This window comes from Sinohyriopsis cumingii, chromosome 2 (genome assembly GCF_028554795.1).
Source record: "Sinohyriopsis cumingii isolate HCF-2022 chromosome 2, ASM2855479v2, whole genome shotgun sequence".
NCBI classification, from domain to species: Eukaryota; Metazoa; Mollusca; class Bivalvia; order Unionida; family Unionidae; genus Sinohyriopsis; species Sinohyriopsis cumingii.
The window spans coordinates 22,160,240-22,177,070 of record NC_142962.1 but is presented as its reverse complement, the minus strand read 5'-3'; the positions used below and the strand labels follow the sequence as shown (position 1 = coordinate 22,177,070).

Genomic DNA, 16,831 nt, shown 5'->3' with positions numbered 1-16,831 from the left:
CTAAGTGATGGATTCTACTAGTTAATAATACTTTATTTACCTTACTTCAGACTAAGTGATGGATTCTACTAGTTAATAATAATAATTTATTTACCTTACTTCAGACTAAGTGATGGATTCTACTAGTTAATAATAATAATTTATTTACCTTACTTCAGACTAAGTGATGGATTCTACTAGTTAATAATAATAATTTATTTACCTTACTTCAGACTAAGTGATGGATTCTACTAGTTAATAATAATAATTTATTTACCTTACTTCAGACTAAGTGATGGATTCTACTAGTTAATAATAATACTTTATTTACCTTACTTCAGACTAAGTGATGGATTCTACTAGTTAATAATAATAATTTATTTACCTTACTTCAGACTAAGTGATGGATTCTACTAGTTAATAATAATAATTTATTTACCTTACTTCAGACCAAGTGATGGATTCTACTAGTTAATAATAATACTTTATTTACCTTACTTCAGACTAAGTGATGGATTCTACTAGTTAATAATAATAATTTATTTACCTCACTTCAGACTAAGTGATGGATTCTACTAGTTAATAATAATACTTTATTTACTTTACTTCAGACTAAGTGATGGATTCTACTAGTTAATAATAATAATTTATTTACCTTACTTCAGACTAAGTGATGGATTCTACTAGTTAATAATAATACTTTATTTACCTTACTTCAGACTAAGTGATGGATTCTACTAGTTAATAATAATAATTTATTTACCTTACTTCAGACTAAGTGATGGATTCTACTAGTTAATAATAATAATTTATTTACCTTACTTCAGACTAAGTGATGGATTCTACTAGTTAATAATTTATTTACCTTACTTCAGACTAAGTGATGGATTCTACTAGTTAATAATAATACTTTATTTACCTTACTTCAGACTAAGTGATGGATTCTACTAGTTAATAATAATAATTTATTTACCTTACTTCAGACTAAGTGATGGATTCTACTAGTTAATAATAATAATTTATTTACCTTACTTCAGACTAAGTGATGGATTCTACTAGTTAATAATAATAATTTATTTACCTTACTTCAGACTAAGTGATGGATTCTACTAGTTAATAATTTATTTACCTTACTTCAGACTAAGTGATGGATTCTACTAGTTAATAATAATAATTTATTTACCTTATTTCAGACTAAGTGATGGATTCTACTAGTTAATAATAATAATTTATTTACCTTACTTCAGACTAAGTGATGGATTCTACTAGTTAATAATAATAATTTATTTACCTTACTTCAGACTAAGTGATGGATTCTACTAGTTAATAATAATAATTTATTTACCTTACTTCAGACTAAGTGATGGATTCTACTAGTTAATAATAATAATTTATTTACCTTACTTCAGACTAAGTGATGGATTCTACTAGTTAATAATAATACTTTATTTACTTTACTTCAGACTAAGTGATGGATTCTACTAGTTAATAATAATAATTTATTTACCTTACTTCAGTCTAAGTGATGGATTCTACTAGTTAATAATAATAATTTATTTACCTTACTTCAGACTAAGTGATGGATTCTACTAGTTAATAATAATAATTTATTTACCTTACTTCAGACTAAGTGATGGATTCTACTAGTTAATAATAATAATTTATTTACTTTACTTCAGACTAAGTGATGGATTCTACTAGTTAATAATAATACTTTATTTACCTTACTTCAGACTAAGTGATGGATTCTACTAGTTAATAATAATAATTTATTTACCTTACTTCAGACTAAGTGATGGATTCTACTAGTTAATAATAATACTTTATTTACTTTACTTCAGACTAAGTGATGGATTCTACTAGTTAATAATAATACTTTATTTACCTTACTTCAGACTAAGTGATGGATTCTACTAGTTAATAATAATACTTTATTTACCTTACTTCAGACTAAGTGATGGATTCTACTAGTTAATAATAATAATTTATTTACCTTACTTCAGACTAAGTGATGGATTCTACTAGTTAATAATAATACTTTATTTACCTTACTTCAGACTAAGTGATGGATTCTACTAGTTAATAATAATACTTTATTTACCTTACTTCAGACTAAGTGATGGATTCTACTAGTTAATAATAATACTTTATTTACTTTACTTCATTTCTAAGTGATGGATTCTACTAGTTAATAATAATACTTATTTACTTCACTTCAGACTAAGTGATGGATTCTACTAGTTAATAATAATACTTTATTTACCTTACTTCAGATTAAGTGATGGATTCTACTAGTTAATAATAATAATTTATTTACCTTACTTCAGACTAAGTGATGGATTCTACTAGTTAATAATAATACTTTATTTACTTTACTTCATTTCTAAGTGATGGATTCTACTAGTTAATAATAATACTTATTTACTTCACTTCAGACTAAGTGATGGATTCTACTAGTTAATAATAATAATTTATTTACCTTACTTCAGACTAAGTGATGGATTCTACTAGTTAATAATAATAATTTATTTACCTTACTTCAGACTAAGTGATGGATTCTACTAGTTAATAATAATAATTTATTTACCTTACTTCAGACTAAGTGATGGATTCTACTAGTTAATAATAATAATTTATTTACTTTACTTCAGACTAAGTGATGGATTCTACTAGTTAATAATAATACTTTATTTACCTTACTTCAGACTAAGTGATGGATTCTACTAGTTAATAATAATAATTTATTTACCTTACTTCAGACTAAGTGATGGATTCTACTAGTTAATAATAATACTTTATTTACTTTACTTCAGACTAAGTGATGGATTCTACTAGTTAATAATAATACTTTATTTACCTTACTTCAGACTAAGTGATGGATTCTACTAGTTAATAATAATACTTTATTTACCTTACTTCAGACTAAGTGATGGATTCTACTAGTTAATAATAATAATTTATTTACCTTACTTCAGACTAAGTGATGGATTCTACTAGTTAATAATAATACTTTATTTACCTTACTTCAGACTAAGTGATGGATTCTACTAGTTAATAATAATACTTTATTTACCTTACTTCAGACTAAGTGATGGATTCTACTAGTTAATAATAATACTTTATTTACTTTACTTCAGACTAAGTGATGGATTCTACTAGTTAATAATAATAATTTATTTACCTTACTTCAGACTAAGTGATGGATTCTACTAGTTAATAATAATACTTTATTTACCTTACTTCAGACTAAGTGATGGATTCTACTAGTTAATAATAATACTTATTTACTTCACTTCAGACTAAGTGATGGATTCTACTAGTTAATAATAATACTTTATTTACCTTACTTCAGATTAAGTGATGGATTCTACTAGTTAATAATAATAATTTATTTACTTCACTTCAGACTAAGTGATGGATTCTACTAGTTAGTAATAATACTTTATTACATCATTTCTAAGTGATGGATTCTACTAATTAACAATAATACTTTATTTACTTCACCTTACAATGAGTGAAGGAAACTACCAGTTAATAATAATACTTTTTCAAATTTTTCTTTCATATTTTTTAGTTTTAAAACAACATACTTCAAAGTTATACCAAAAAGATTCAGAAATGACTGAAATTTTTATTTCTATGAAGTTTTTCTGATATCCTTTTGTCTGATATTGATATCAAAAATATAGCAAACTCCTAAAAACTAGAAAAAAAATCACTCAAGCATGAATATGGTCAAACAGATCTAGTTTTGGTATAGTTGAATCACCTTCTTTCAGATTACTTACATACCAATTTTCAAATGTAGGTGAAACCGGGTCCAAGATATTGAGGTATAATGAAGAAACAGCTGATAATATGCTACTAAAATGTGAAAACTCAGTCAAATCAGCCTAGTTTTGGTATGGCTGAGTTATTTTGTACAGATGTAACTACAGACCAGTATTCATTTGTGGAGGTGAAATAGGGTTCAAGATATTGAAGGTATTACAGCTGAAAATACAAAAGTCACTCATACAGGCATATTAGGTTGCACTGGCCTAGTTTTGGAAAGGCTGAGTTATTCTTTCTGATATGCCTCCAAATGCCAGTTTTCTTAGGTTTTGATAGGGTGACAAATACCGAGGGCATAATGAACACCAAAAACCTCTCTACTAATGGACAAAATGCTATATCCCTTTCTAGCTTTGTTGCCAGTGAGATAATTATCTACAACATTTCATTTTACTTTCTTATACACCTTAGTTTTTAAAGTCCAGTGGCATTATCACATACCTGTAAACATATTGTAAGGTGGAAGAGACAAAGTAGTAAAGTGACAAGAAATTTATCATCCAAAGAACTGAAATAATTTGGTAATCCTACATGTTCTGTGATAACTCTACACCAGAGACTTTTTTTTGCTATTTTTCTGATCCATAACATTTATTTTTACTAGGGCATCCAGACTTCATAAATTTGATAAAAATTTAATTTGCATATTAAACCAAGAAACTTTCACAAGGAAGCTTCAAACAGGACAACTCTGTATGATTCGTACATGTTCATATGGGACATCTTTATGAAAAATATGTAAGTAATTTCTATTTAATATAAAAAGAAAACCTATCCAGTAGTGACAGGACACTCATAAAACACTCAAATAACTTTTCTAACTATACATTAGGACATTTTTTGTCACAAATCTCAGTGTTAACTGTACATTAGGTCAATTTTGTCACAAATCTCTGTGCTAACTATACATTAGGACATTTTTGTCACAAATCTCTTTGCCAACTATAAATTAAGCCATTTAATACTGTCACAAAATGGCAAATCTGCACTACATTATTTAATATACAATTTTAATTGTTTTTAAAACATTATTCTTAATTTTTTTTTTAAACATTTTGGTTGGTAGGTCACAGTGACTCAATATTCATGCACTGCTTTTTATTCAAACACTGACCTACCAATAATTCCACTTTAGGTGCCATGTTTGAGCAAAATTTAAAGCAGAACTTAGATGTGATTTCTGGGTTATGCAGGGATGACTATGAAAATCAGATGCAATTTCTGAGTTAAGCAGGGCGGAATGAAAATCAGATGTGATTTTTGAGTTAAGCAGGGCTGACTATGAAACAAGAGTATCATGAACAGCACAGCCTGACCCATGTTTTTAATTGTCCTCTAAGTAAGCGATGGTTGACTGGAGATTACTGACCAAACATTCTCAATGAACTGGACCCTGGTCAAGGCATGCAGTCTTGAAAGAAGCTTTTTGTGCAGAAATGATTATTTTCATATTACACTAACAATGACTCTGACCTTTGACCTCTAGACTCCCAAATCTACAGGTTTCTTTTTAGTGCAAGCCATTCACATATTTTGGTCAAGGAATTTGCTCTAGAACCAAAGTTGTTCAGCAAAACTAATTTTGTTTGATTTCAACGGCCTTCAATAGGTTGTTTCCATACCTTATATGCAAGGCCCCTGACAGACTGGTGCACAGCCTAGAACTTGAGTTATTATTAATAAAAAAAATGTGTTCTTCTATCAGTCAGTGAGCTTGATCTTTAACCCCAAATAAATAGGAATCTTTCTTACCTGATGTACAAGTCATCTACTAACTCATTGGTGAAGGTACATGAATGATAATAGAATGTTTTGCGTAGGAACCCACTTTTCATTACTCAGTCACAGTGGCCTTAACCTTTTTCATATCTTGATGCCAAAATCAACTGGCTTCTTTCTTACTTCTAGTGCAAGCCATATGCAAAATTTAGTCTAGGTCTGTTATGTAGAAGTTATGCACATAAAACAAAATCAGAATGAGATTAACCTTTGGCTTCAAAAGTTGACAGGCACTTCCCATACCAAATGCAAGCTATCCACAAAGTTTGGTCCAGATCTGTGATAAAAAAACTAGTTTTATTGTGCTGCAATGAATTTTCTTCTTTCAGTCACAGTGACCTTGACCTTTGACTTCAAAATCAATAGACTTCTTCCTTACTCCAAAAGCAATCATCCTCAAAATCTGGTCTAGGCTTGAGATGCAGAACTAATGTTAATTTGTGGAAACCATTTTAGTTTTTTCTTTAGTCACAGTGTCCTTGACCTTCAACCTATTAACCCAAAATTGATAGGCTTCTTTCTTACAAGTGCAAGCCATCCACTGAAAATGGTAATGGTACACTGCAAAGAAATCGAGTTATTGTGCAGAAATGAAATAAGGATGGAATGATGGATGATGGACAGCACAATAACATAATATATTCTGCCTTATGGTAGACATAAAAATAGTACATCATGGTAACCAACAAGTCGTATTGTATGTATGATCTTCAAGTATGAGATGTATGACCTTCAAAAGTTGTGCATTAAAGACACAGCAATGGCAAGTGAAACAAAAACAAAGTGAAGCTCTATGTTTTAGAACATCTCATTGACATAATCCCATCTTAGAACATATACAGACACAAATCCGGTACTAATTAAAGCTTGATATGGTTTGGATGAACTGACAGACAGACACATATCCAGTATAAATTAAAGCGTGATATGGGTTAGGTTGAACTGACAGACAGACAGACAGACAGACACAAAAGATCATATGGCAAGATCCTACAATTCATAGTCATATATGTATTCTTATCATTTCTATTAGAGAAAACGTGTAGTAACTGTAAATGACTGGAACTAATAGCAAAGTTAGAACACTAGGCATTCCCAAGGCACAACTATTCTAAATGATGCAGAATGCTCAAAATCCAATTTGTGTTGGGAGAGCGAAAGTTAGAACAGTGGGCATTCTAAGACACAACTGTTCTAAATGATGACACAGAATGCTGGATATCCAACCAACTCAAGGTCCCAACAATAAAAATGTGTATGATAAATATGGTTGAAATCAATCCTTTGAAAAGTTGTACTTCTGAAACAAAGCCAGGAGGACAAACAATCTGGGGTCTCAACTCTTCTAAATGATTATGTCGAACTCATTCATGAAAACTGCATACTAAATTTTGGTTGAAATCCAACAATACATGTACATGTTAAAGTCATGCAGGAGAAACAAAAGTCAGCAGGACATTGCAATCAGGGGCCATAATTCCACTAAATGAGTTCTTGAAAACTGGGAATCCAATTCACTCAAGGTCTCAGCAATATAAAACTGCATTGTATGCAATAAAAAAAAACTTGGTAAAATTATGCCGCAGAAACCATGGTAAAATTATGCCGCAAAAACCAAAGTCAAGATGGCAGGGATACAGGGGGCATAACTCCTGTAAATGATGTACTGGAATGCTGGAAAATCCCATTCATTCAAGGTATGATCAGTGCAAGCCAAGCATTTTTCTGCAGAAACCAAAATCTTAGTGAGATATAATTTATGTGTGGGTGGATGGGTGAGTAGGAAGGGAGGGGCATAGTTCCTGTAAATGATTTCAAGGATTACTGAAGATCATCTTTTCAATGTCTCATCAATATAAAGGTGCATGATAAATTTGGATGAAATCCATCATTTCCAAGTAAAGCTATGCTGCAGAAACAAAAGTCAGGATGACTGACAATCAGGGCCCATAACTCTTCTAAATGATAATGACGGACTCTAGCGATGAAACTCATCCATGGTTTCATCAACAAAGTAAAGCTGCATGACAAATTTGATCAAAATGCAACAATCCATGGTAAAGTTATGCTGTAGAAGCAAATGACAGGGGGACAGACAGTCATCGACCATAATTCCCATAATTGAACTGTGGAAGACTGGAAATCCAATTCATGCAAGGTCTCAAAAATATAAAGCTCCATACTAAATTTGGTTGACATCCAATAAACTTTTCCTGTAGAAACCAAATTAAAAGTGGACAGGTAAACCCATGGATATAACTCCTGTACATGATGTCATTGTTGCACACCTGCTGCAAACCCTACAAAAAAATATGTAGCAACAGAAATTAAAAAGTCAGGCAATCAAGGGATAACTCCTACAAATGATAGACTAGTATCCAGGAAATCCAACTCATTCAAGGTCTCATCAATGTAACACTACATATACAAAATTTGGTTGAAATCCACAAATCTTTGGTAAAGTAATGCTGAGAAAAACAAAGTCAGGAAGACAGGCAATCAGGGGGCACAACTCTTATAAAAGACATCACAGAAGGCTGGAAATGGAACTCTTGAAAAGATTCAATGATTTAAAGATGTATAATAAATCTACTTAAAATCAAACATTTAACAGTAAAGTTACCTTGTGTAAACCATATTGTTTAAAGATGGGCAGCCAGACGGATGAGCCATGTGATCACTTTAGGGCTCTGCCATCTTCATCAATCAATACCATAATAAACTTAAATGTCTTCTGTATAAAGATGGACAGAAAGACTGACAAGAAAACAAAGGCATCAAGAAAATGAGCAAGAGAAAAAGGAGACAGACAAAGAAACAAACAATACAATTTTGAGAGATATTGTAAGTAAAAGAAACTTGATTTATGTGAAAATTTCTGAGCCATGCACATTTAACTTATTTTTTAATTATGATGAAAAATATGCCACAGAAAATCATGGTTCAAGATAAGACCCTCCCCTCCTTTCAATAAATAAATAGGTTCTCATGATGTTCTAAAGAGATTATCTTTCTCAATGGCATGCCTACCATGCCATCATGATGTTGCCATGCCTTCACATTTTGCATAATAAATTATAATACCTAGGAAGCAGGATATACAACAGTTTACAGTTAATCACAGTGAACAAAGTAAAAATGAAGCTGACCATTAATTAAAATCCTTATACACATGCTCTATTGGACTGTAGCATAGTATGAGTGCTGGAACCCTCCATCTTTCCATCGTTAGGTCTTTATGCTCTAAATCTGTTGTGTTGAAATGCACCAATCTTTGTACATATAACCATCAGCTGAGAAATATGATCCCTGGGCAGACGTCACAAGTCAAATAGACAACAATTGCTGTGACATTTTAAAAATATTTTTGAGCAAGTACAAAATGGATTCAATAGCAGGATACACATAGTATATGTAATGGGGTTTGCATTACGGTGAGGAATGGGAATGGCTGGGATTTAGTTTATGATTGGTTGGGAAAGGGAAAGGGTGGGATTTAGTTTATGATTGGTTGGGAAAGGGAAAGGGTGGGATTTAGGTTATGATTGGTTGGGAAAGGGAAAGGGTGGGATTTAGGTTATGAACGGTTGGGAAAGGGAAAGGGTGGGTGCCTGGGGTTATTAAAAAGCATAGTGACTCACATAAGTACCTTGTGTTCACCATGAGATACACTTGATGGAATTTTAAGGTAAACTTCAACATAATTATTTTACAGGAACATTACAAATTTTATTGACCTGCAGTAAACTTGACATGCAGTAAACCAGATCTATAACTGTGAGAGATAATTTCCCCATTATAACTAGTACGACCTTGATAAAGTTCCTTCCCACATCAAAATATTTTACAGATACAATCATCAAATTAAAGATGACAAGAAGCAAAACATTCGGAACATAAGGATGAATTAAAGTTTTATGGACTGACAGTAACATTACCAGCAACTAATTGCATCCAGTCCTCATTAATGTACTTAAGTATTCACCTTTTATCTTACTGTGTATACTCACTTATAAGTCAAACTGCAAGCAACAAAGATCCTGATCTACCATAACATAATGTGCCTGCAATGTCAGGGTCTACGTTGTTTGTTCTACTGTTTCCTCCCAACAAACTGCATAGACCCAAATCGGCTGGTGCATTATGTGATGGCAGATGTGGGACTGTGCAGTTTGCAGTTGGACTCAACTTATAAGCAAGTACATATGATAGGTGTGAACATGCTACATGAACATTTCAAAACATTAATTCAAACAATTTTTCAACAAGTTCATAGATCAAAGTCTCAAATTTTTTTCACAAAAACATCACATGAAATGATGATGAATAAATTCTGATTAGAATGCAAGCCCAGTAAAAGAGTAGATCTATGTTTGCCATTAGATAATTCACAAACAGATCAGGGTCTGTCTTTGTTCATTTTATAAATTCAAGCTAACACCAAAGACCCCATTTGCTGGCCCCAAAAACATCATGTCAGTTCTGAGTGTATGTTATTCACAGTATGAAACAAACAGTATTCAGACAGTCGTCTTTTACACACATCGTTGTACAATCTCATTCAGTCAGATCTCTTGTGTGTCTTGATATCTCTGCAAAATGAGGGTCTGGATGAAATAAATAACAGACTCCAGTGCTACTCAAGAATGAGGTTTTCTTAAATTTTGGAAAAGCTTTTTTTGATTGACTGATGAGATTGATGACATAATATGTCATTTTGACAAGAGATGTTGTCATGCTTCAAATTTAAAAATAACAGTTTTATTGGCTAGTTGAGACAAGTCTCACCCCTTCATCTGTGTTTTCAAAGTCATTCTTACTGATACTCTTTTAAGATGATAATGGAATATAGGTATGAATGAATGAGGAAATGTTTTTGTATATTTATGAATAGGGTTTACTAGTATTCCAAATATACAGAACATGCCAAATACATAGAACATACAGATTTATAAAATTCTTTAGATCAGAACATGATCATGAAATCTCCATTCAGAAATGAGTGACTGCTTTATCTGCCCTTTCATTACCATTCCTATCAATATAACTAACCAAGCAGCAGTACAGTACTGTGCCTGCCCTCTCATCACCCTTTCTACTAATGTGACTAAGCAAGCAGAAGTACAGTACTTTATCTGCCCACTCATCACCCCTTCTACCAATGTGACTAAGCAAGCAGTAGTGCTGTACTTTATCTGCCTTCTCATCACCCTTTCTACTAATGTGACTAAGCAAGCAGAAGTACAGTACTTTATCTGCCCTCTCATCACCCTTTCTACCAATGTGACTAAGCAAGCAGTAGTATAGTACTGTGTCTGCCCTATTATTACCCTTTCTACCAATGTGACTAACCGCTCCGGAGGTTAGAGCGTCTGCTTCAAATGTGGGATGTCGTGGGTTCGATCCCCGGCCAAGTCATACCAAAGACTTACAAAAATGGTACTAATAGCTGCCTCGCTTGGCGCTCAGCATTAAGAGGTTAGTGTTAGGACTGGTCGGCCTGGTGTCAGGATAATGTGACTGGGTGGGATATCATGCTACATGTCTGCATCATGATGCCCCAGTGCTAGACATCACTATAAACTGTCACACTGCAGACATCGTAGCGATATGACTGAAATTTTTTAAAGCTACGTTAAAAATCCAAATCAAAAACACACACACACCAATGTGACTAAGCAAGCTGTAGTACAGTACTGTGTCTGCCCTCTCATCACCCTTTCTACCAATGTGACTAAGCAAGCAGCAGTAAGAGATACTTTCAGTAGGAATTTTTTTTTTACCATAACACTATCTATCAGTAACAGCGATCAATGAAGCATTCTGTAAGACCCTCATATGGCAAATACCTTGCAAAGTTATGCAAGTATCTGGCTTAAAAAATACTAGATAAATTTAAAAAAAGTAAATCAAAATATTTTTCATGATTCCTGCAGATTACTGGAATAAAAATTCCTAGACTTTTTTTACAATAGGTTTAATGTCACAAACATATGCACGTATGCGTGCACACACACTTTCCAATGTTAGACACAAGCACACATACACACACACACTTTCAATTGTTAAACTCAAGCACAAATACACTCTTTCCATTGTTAACCACAAGCACAGACACACTCAACTACTAAATACACCACACACACACACACACACACACACACACACACACACACACACACACACACACATTCCATTGTTAAACATCTAAAACAACAGAATTTACAGTATTTATAAAATGATTAGTCCATGTATACTGACAGCACCACCCACCAACACCCACCTTTAACAAACTGTTTACTGTACGTAGGAAAGCAGTGTGTGATTATAAACCCATGCCTAATGTTTCAAATGTGAATGAAGTCAGAGAAGGCAGCCATAGCCACGGACACTGTATAACACGCTTACATTACAAAGCACATTGCTCTGTGCACTCATTGTAGCCAAGGAAACAGCCTAAGCCATTTAAACACATTGCTCTGTGCACTTGTTACTCATTATGGCCAAGAAACAACCTCTGTCATAGACATTTACACAAATTTCCATGTATGCTCATCAATATGAATATTTCCCTAGCCAGAGAAAAAATTTTCTTTAAAATTCCTTCATTGCTGACTAAATTCCCTCATTGTTCCTTGACTTTCTTGAAAACTGATAATTTTCCATCTTGTTCCTGACCTGTGGGAACCCCATTTTCCTTCCCAACCCATTTCCTACATATGTAACCATATTCTATTCCTCCATAGATATAAAATCTCTTATGCTTTTAGTACAGAACACTAATCTCTTATGCCTTTAGTACAGATCACAAAATCTCTTATGCCTGTAGTACAGAACACTAAATCTCTTATGCCTTTAGTACAGATCACTAAATCTCTTATGCCTTTAGTACAGAACACTAATCTCTTATGCCTTTAGTACAGAACACTAAATCTCTTATGTCTTAGTACAGAACACTAAATCTCTTATGCCTTTAGTATAGAACACTAAATCTCATATGTCTCTAGTATATAATGTTAAATCTCTTATGCCTTTAGTACAGAACACTAAATCTCATATGCCTCAAGTATATAATCTTAAATCTCTTATGCCTTTAGTACAGAAAACTATATCTTTTATGCCTCTAGTGTATAATGTTAAATCTCTCATCTTTTTAGTATAGAACACTATATCTTTTATGCCTCTAGTATATAATGTTAAATCTCTTATGCCTCTAGTACAGAACACCACTTGATAAACCCATAATAATGAACTGCTTTTGAAGAATAAGGAAATTTTGTTCACATAAACATCAGTTGGATGCCATGATATTGGCTTCATGAAATCCTGAATAAAGAGACAAAAAAGGCTGATACAATGCATTCAAGTTCATGTGACACACAATGAAGAAGGCTGATACAATGCATTCAAGTTCATGTGACACATACTGAAGAAAAGTGAGTACAGCTGTGATGCAAAAAAACCAAAATGAAAACAAAAATTAGGCTTTTGTATCAAATTCTTTTATTCACTGAAAACTTTCAAATAAACAACCTTCTACATACATTAGCATATACATGCAAATATGTTTATTTAAGAAATACTTATATTACATATATATGTTTAACTACAATAAAACTTCTACATTCAGTCTAAATACAATTCTACAACCTAGTACACTTTAAACACAGCAGTGAAATATAATTTCTTGTGGTTTTATTCAGAAATTATTTCTCCTGATGTGCTTTAGGCATTCCAATGCAGCATAGAAATCAATGATGGAATCTGGTTTATATTTCTGTTTCTCCCTGTCTATCCTGAATCAGACGTCTAAGAGACTAATTTTGTTTTGCCTTCTCCAAAATTTCGACTAGATTAACTTCAAGGTCACAACCAGTCACATTAAACAGAAGAAGAAAAAAAACTGAATTCTGTATGAAAGATACTGAAGCCAGTTTCATTTGAGAAAGAAAATACTTACCTCAATCTAACAACAGTTTTGAAACCTAAGAGCAACTGCCTTAAAACATCTTACTCATTTTTCACAAGTTATTCTGAACTGTAACATTAATTTTTTTTCAATAATAAGGCACAAAGAGGCATGACACTAATCAGGGTGAAAAACTAAAGTAACACAATGAATGATATATTAGTGAAAATATAAGCCAAAACAAGTTTGCTTTTTTTTAAATAAATGCAGCTATCACCAGAGCAATCTATTTTAATATTCTTGATCTTGTTATTTAAAAAAAAAATTAAGTGGACAGTAGTAGAGAAAACCATATGGGTATTTACAAAAAAAATTTGTATGGGATGTTAATTAATATGAATTACCATGATTTATCTTGGACCAAAGTGATTTTTTACTGAGTGAATAAATCTATTGTATGTGTATATGTTATTTTAAACAGACAAAATATATGCATGCTTATAATTCCCTTCATCCATAGATATAAAATCTCTTATGCCTCTAGTACATAATGTAAAATCTCTTATGCCTCTAGTACAGGGCACTAAATCTCTTATGCCTCTAGTACAGAACACTAAATCTCATATGCCTCTAGTACAGAACACTATATACTATATCTCTTATGCCTCTAGTACAGAACAATATCTCTTATGCCTCTAGTACAGAACAACATATCTCGTATGCCTCTAGTACAAAACACTAAATCTGTTATGCCTCTAGTACAGAACACTATATCTCTTATGCCTCTAGTACAGAACACTATATCTCTTATGCCTCTAATACAGAACACTATATCTCTTATGCCTCTAGTACAGAACACTATATCTCTTATGCCTCTAGTACAGAACACTAAATATCTTATGCCTGTTGTACAGAACACTCTTTTATGAAAGTGGTACAGAACAGTCTCTTATGCCTGCAGTACAGAACACTAATTCTACTATACCTGTAGAGTAGAACTCACTTTATCCACAGATGTAAAATCTCTTATGCCTATATTATAGAGCACTAACTTTCTCCAAAGGTGTAAAATCTCTCATGCCTGCAGTATCACACACTAAAACTCTTATGCCCATAGTACAGAACACTAAATCTCTTATACCTGTAGTATAGAAAACTAGAAATACATGTTAGTTTGTCTTCAGTGATAATAGACACCTTTCAGTAAAGCCAATAGCAGACAATTTTAAACCAAAGTAATAATACGTTTTCTCACGATAAGTGAAAAAGATATGTCAACCAAAATTTAAAATCTTTAATAAGACATATTACCTCCAAGATTTGCATAATATTAACTAAAACATATACTGACAATAATCCATCTTGTTTGTTCATTTGGTTTATTTTTTTGCAAATATTTTTTAAGATTCAATTTTACTGTCATTCCAAATAAATCATATGAAAAATATCTATATTTATCTTTTTTATTTAATTACCTTGTACTCTTTTATACCTTGCAAGGATTAAATTTATATTTCTGATGGCACCTGTTTTGCTCTGGTGACTTGCTAATGAGTCTCAAAGACAGCGAAACAAACATCACACAGACGAGTGTTAGTTCATTCTCGGGTTAACTTTCAGTGCAACACAGTAAGGAAAACTCAAAGCACATCAAATTCTGCAGTGAACAATCTTCAAATATTGGCAAAAATCAGCCAATACATAAATGAATAAATAGTTACACGTTAAATTAAAACTACCAGGTTATGGATCCTAAACAAACTGTATTATGTTGCCTACAAGAACTAAAAGAACAAACTAGCAGTAATGCTGAAATAAATAAATATCAAACGAAAACACAACAAAGTTATTAAAGTGGCACAGAGGAACAAAACAGTAATTATTTTTTAACAGAGATGCAGAATAAATGGAATAATCAAAATAAACAAAATTTAAAAGATCTCTCTTAAAGAAGCAATAGAAGACCAAGATCTATAATAGCTGTCAAGTGTTCATTTTTGGGGGATATTAATTGTTCATTTTTGAAGGATATTAACTGTTTTCAAATTAGCAAATTTAAGAACATGATTAATAAAAATTTACAACTAAAAATTTCAGAGAGTTAAGACAAAAAGTAATAATGGAAGGTGAATACCACATGCAATATTCATTTCAATACTAATAATGGAAGATGAATACCACATGCAATATTCACTTCAATACTAATAATGAAAGATGAATACCACATGCAATATTCACTTCAATACTAGTAATGGAAGATGAATACCACATGCAATATTCACTTCAATACTAGTAATGGAAGGTGAATACCACATGCAATATTTACTTCAATACTAATAATGGAAGATGAATACCACATGCAATATTCACTTCAATACTAATAATGAAAGATGAATACCACATGCAATATTCACTTCAATACTAGTAATGGAAGGTGAATACCACATGCAATATTTACTTCAATACTAATAATGGAAGATGAATACCACATACAATATTCACTTCAATACTAATAATGAAAGATGAATACCACATGCAATATTCATTTCAATACTAGTAATGGAAGGTGAATACCACATGCAATATTCATTTCAATACTAATAATGGAAGATGAATACCACATGCAATATTCACTTCAATACTAATAATGGAAGGTGAATACCACATGCAATATTCACTTCAATACTAGTAATGGAAGATGAATACCACATGCAATATTCACTTCAATACTAGTAATGGAAGGTGAATACCACATGCAATATTTACTTCAATACTAATAATGGAAGGTGAATACCACATGAAATATTCATTTCAGTACTAATAATGGAAGGTGAATACCACATGAAATATTCACTTCAATACTATTCAACCCAAATCTGTTATATTTTAATTACTTTTCTGTTGGCCACTAAAGCAAATTTTTAACAGAGCTGAGGTGACAATTGGCAAAAATGGCTGAATTAAGTCATGTCACTCCATATTCTGGCTAATGTAATAAATTTATGTCACTCCATATTCTGGCTAATGTAATAAATTTATGTCACTCCATATTCTGGCTAATGTAATAAATTTCTCTTATACATCTGAGCCCTATCAATTGCTGCTATCTGATACATGGTTTCTAATTTAAATAATTTATATTTCTCATCTGCAAAAAAGAAATTTGTGATGTAAAGTTCTATAAATAAAGGTCTACCTCAACTGCCAGAAGATGTAGTGTCAGATATGAATGACTTTATGGATGGATGTAAGATGAGAAAGAAAAAGAAAACTATTAGCATAAAAAGTACTGACATTTCAAAAAGCACCAAAATCTGAATAAGCATATGA

The 16,831-nt window shown here is 32.0% G+C and overlaps 1 protein-coding gene across 1 annotated transcript in view; it reads right to left on the bottom strand.

Moving 5' to 3' along the window:
• Positions 1-16,831, bottom strand: part of LOC149804453 (nesprin-1-like) — a 572,886-nt gene that overhangs the window by 275,695 nt on the left and 280,360 nt on the right. The gene's annotated exons all lie outside the window — the stretch shown is intronic.